Source organism: Harmonia axyridis, chromosome X, assembly GCF_914767665.1.
Source record: "Harmonia axyridis chromosome X, icHarAxyr1.1, whole genome shotgun sequence".
Lineage (NCBI taxonomy): Eukaryota > Metazoa > Arthropoda > Insecta > Coleoptera > Coccinellidae > Harmonia > Harmonia axyridis.
In genome coordinates this window covers 31,381,768-31,386,767 of record NC_059508.1, presented here as the reverse complement: position 1 = coordinate 31,386,767, position 5,000 = coordinate 31,381,768, and the positions used below count along the sequence as shown (strand labels likewise).

The 5,000-nt window shown below is 40.5% G+C and overlaps 1 non-coding gene across 1 annotated transcript; it reads right to left on the bottom strand.

Annotated features, from left to right (window-relative positions):
* Positions 1–3,260: 3,260 nt before the first annotated feature.
* LOC123688461 lies at positions 3,261–3,379 on the bottom strand. The gene has a single exon (XR_006749982.1). It is a non-coding gene; the product is annotated as a 5S ribosomal RNA (ribosomal RNA).
* Positions 3,380–5,000: the final 1,621 nt, after the last annotated feature.

Sequence of the window (5,000 nt, the reverse complement as noted above, 5' to 3'; positions counted from 1 at the left end):
ATTAGGAGGCAACCAAATCAAATTTGAGAAAATTCCACGATCAGAAAATTTTTTTCGAAAAAAAAAAAAAAATTCGAGGACACCTCGGTCATGGCAAGTTATTTTCCACAATCCATTCCCCAATCGACGTACATCACAGAAAAAATCATCTCTCTAACTATCCTGGTTCAAAAGTTGTATCGGAACATTTTCACGTCGAAAATATATCTCTAAGTCCAGACCGATGCACCACGTAATCTCGGGCAGACCGATGCACAACGTAAATGACGATCGGGACCGGGGCGATCGGTCGTATCTGACACCGCCGGCTCGGTTCTAACATCGTCAATGAGTCGGGGTTGAAAAAAAGGACGTGAACATTTTTCCTTATAAAAATCAAACCCGATCATGGATTTTGATTCTGATTGTTGATTATCGCTATTAGAACATATAAGGAGGCAACCAAATCAAATTTGAGAAAATTCCACGATCAGAAAATTTTTTTCGAAAAAAAAAAAAAAATCGTAATCACCTCGGTCATGGCGAGTTATTTTCCGTATTTCATTCCACAATCAACGTACAACATAGAAGAAATCATCTCTCTAACTATCCTGGTTCAAAAGTTGTATCGGAACATTTCACGTCGTAATATCTCGCCAAGTCCAGACCTCGGCGATAGGTAGTATCTGACACCGTCCGCTCGGGACTGACATCGACTTGGACTCGGGCTGATGATGGGGAGGCGTTTAAGGACGTGAACATTTTTCCTTATAAAAATTAAAGTCGACAATGAATATTGATTCTGATTACTGATTTACGCTTTAAAAACACATTAGAAGGCAACCAAATCGAATTTGAGGAAATTCCACGATCAGAAAATTTTTTTCGAAAAAAAAAAAAATCCGAAAAATATTTTTCGATTCCTATTACTGATTTACTCTTTTAGAACACATTAGGAGGCAACCAAATCAAATTTGAGAAAATTCCACAATCAGAAAATTTTTTTCGAAAAAAAAAAAAATTCGAGGACACCTCGGTCATGCCAAGTTATTTTCCACAATCCATTCCCCAATCGACGTACATCACAGAAAAAATCATCTCTCTAACTATCCTGGTTCAAAAGTTGTATCGGAACATTTTCACGTCGAAAATATATCTCTAAGTCCAGACCGATGCACAACGTAAACTAGGGCTGAACCGATGCACCACGTAATATCGGGCAGACCGATGCAGAACGTAAACTCGATCATACCGATGCTTCACGTAATCTCGATCTTACCGATGCACCACGTAAACAAGGGCAGACCGATGCAGAACGTAAAGTAGATCTTACCGATGCACCACGTAATCTCGATCTTACCGATGCACCACGTAATCTCCATCTTACCGATGCACCACGTGAACTGGATCTTACCGATGCAGAACGTGAATTGGATCTTACCGATGCACCACGTAAACTCGATCTTACCGATGCACCACGTAATCTCAATCTTACCGATGCACCACGTGAACTGGATCTTACCGATGCAGAACGTGAATTGGATCTTACCGATGCACCACGTAAACTCGATCATACCGATGCACCACGTAATCTCGGGCAGACCGATGCACAACGTAAATGACGATCGGGACCGGGGCGATCGGTCGTATCTGACACCGCCGGCTCGGTTCTAACATCGTCAATGAGTCGGGGTTGAAAAAAAGGACGTGAACATTTTTCCTTATAAAAATCAAACCCGATCATGGATTTTGATTCTGATTGTTGATTATCGCTATTAGAACATATAAGGAGGCAACCAAATCAAATTTGAGAAAATTCCACGATCAGAAAATTTTTTTCGAAAAAAAAAAAAAAATCGTAATCACCTCGGTCATGGCGAGTTATTTTCCGTATTTCATTCCACAATCAACGTACAACATAGAAGAAATCATCTCTCTAACTATCCTGGTTCAAAAGTTGTATCGGAACATTTCACGTCGTAATATCTCGCCAAGTCCAGACCTCGGCGATAGGTAGTATCTGACACCGTCCGCTCGGGACTGACATCGACTTGGACTCGGGCTGATGATGGGGAGGCGTTTAAGGACGTGAACATTTTTCCTTATAAAAATTAAAGTCGACAATGAATATTGATTCTGATTACTGATTTACGCTTTAAAAACACATTAGAAGGCAACCAAATCGAATTTGAGGAAATTCCACGATCAGAAAATTTTTTTCAAAAAAAAAAAAAATCCGAAAAATATTTTTCGATTCCTATTACTGATTTACTCTTTTAGAACACATTAGGAGGCAACCAAATCAAATTTGAGAAAATTCCACAATCAGAAAATTTTTTTCGAAAAAAAAAAAAATTCGAGGACACCTCGGTCATGGCAAGTTATTTTCCACAATCCATTCCCCAATCGACGTACATCACAGAAAAAATCATCTCTCTAACTATCCTGGTTCAAAAGTTGTATCGGAACATTTTCACGTCGAAAATATATCTCTAAGTCCAGACCGATGCACAACGTAAACTAGGGCTGAACCGATGCACCACGTAATATCGGGCAGACCGATGCAGAACGTAAACTCGATCATACCGATGCTTCACGTAATCTCGATCTTACCGATGCACCACGTAAACAAGGGCAGACCGATGCAGAACGTAAAGTAGATCTTACCGATGCACCACGTAATCTCGATCTTACCGATGCACCACGTAATCTCCATCTTACCGATGCACCACGTGAACTGGATCTTACCGATGCAGAACGTGAATTGGATCTTACCGATGCACCACGTAAACTCGATCTTACCGATGCACCACGTAATCTCAATCTTACCGATGCACCACGTGAACTGGATCTTACCGATGCAGAACGTGAATTGGATCTTACCGATGCACCACGTAAACTCGATCTTACCGATGCACCACGTAATCTCAATCTTACCGATGCACCACGTGAACTGGATCTTACCGATGCAGAACGTGAATTGGATCTTACCGATGCACCACGTAAACTCGATCTTACCGATGCACCACGTAATCTCAATCTCACCGATGCACCACGTGAACTGGATCTTACCGATGCAGAACGTGAATTGGATCTTACCGATGCACCACGTAAACTCGATCTTACCGATGCACCACGTAATCTCGATCTTACCGATGCACCACGTAATCTCAATCTTACCGATGCATCACGTAATCTCGATCTTACCGATGCAGAACGTAAACTCGATCATACCGATGCACCACGTTATCTCGGCAGACCGATGCAGAACGTAAAAAAAAAGCTTACAGCACGCGGTGTTCCCAAGCGCTCACCCATCCAAGTACTAACCGCGCCCGACGCTGCTTGGCTTCAGTGTTCTGACGAGAACTGGCAATTTCAGCGTGGTATGGCCGTAAACAACATATATTGCGATATTTTCTATGATATCTCACTTTTTGGGAGCGGAAAGGACGTGAACGTTTTTCCTCATAAAAAATGAAATAACTTTTGGATATTAATTCTGATTGTTGATTTAAGCTTTAAGAACACATTAGGACATATCTCAATGAAATTTGAGGGATTTCCGAAATCGAAAAATATTTTTCGAAAAAAAAAAAAAATCCCAGAAGACCTCGGTCATCTCAAGTTTATTTCCATATTCTATTACACAATCAACGTACATCACAAAAGGAACCATCTCTCTAACTATCACAGTTAAATTTTTGTATCGGAACATTTCACGTCGGAATATCTCGCTAAGTCCAGACCGGGGAGATCGGTCGCATCTGACACCGTCCGCTCCGGTCTAACATCGTCTTGGAGTCGGGGTAACGATGGAGAGGCGTTTAAGGACGTGAACATTTTTCCTTATAAAAATTAAAGTCGACAATGAATATTGATTCTGATTACTGATTTACTCTTTTAGAACACATTAGAAGGCAACGCAATCAGATTTGAGGAAATTTCAAGATCAGAAAATTTTTTTCGAAAAAAAAAAAAATTCAAGAACACCTGGGTCATGGCAAGTTATTTCCCACAATCCATTCCACAATCAACGTACAACATAGAAGAAATCATCTCTCTAACTATCCTGGTTCAAAAGTTGTATCGGAACATTTCACGTCGAAATACCTCGCCAAGTCCAGACCGGGGCGATAGGTAGTATCTGACACCGTCCGCTCGGGACTGACATCGACTTGGACTCGGGCTAATGATGGGGAGGCGTTTAAGGACGTGAACATTTTTCCTTATAAAAATTAAAGTCGACAATGAATATTGATTCTGATTACTGATTTACGCTTTAAAAACACATTAGAAGGCAACCAAATCAAATTTGAGGAAATTCCAAAATCAGAAAATTTTTTTTCAAAAAAAAAAAAATCCGAAAAATATTTTTCGATTCTGATTACTGATTTACTCTTTTAGAACACATTAGAAGGCAACGAAATCAAATTTGAGTAAAATCCAAAATCAGAAAATATTTTTCGAAAAAAAAAAAAAATTCGAGAACACCTCGGTCATGGCAAGTTATTTTCCACAATCCATTCCCCAATCAACGTACATCCCAGAAAAAATCATCTCTCTAACTATCCTGGTTCAAAAGTTGTATCGGAACATTTTCACGTCGAAAATATATCTCTAAGTCCAGACCGATGCAGAACGTAAACTCGATCATACCGATGCTTCACGTAATCTCGATCTTACCGATGCACAACGTAAACTAGATCACACCGATGCAGAACGTAAACTCGATCTCACCGATGCACCACGTGAACTGGATCTTACCGATGCAGAACGTGAATTGGATCTTACCGATGCACCACGTAAACTCGATCTTACCGATGCACCACGTAATCTCGATCTTACCGATGCACCACGTGAACTGGATCTTACCGATGCAGAACGTGAACTCGATCTTACCGATGCACCACGTAAACTAGGGCTGACCGATGCATCACGTAAACGACGATCGAGAGGCGCGAAAGGACGTGAACGTTTTTCATTATAAAAATTGAAATAAATGATAAATAATGATTCTG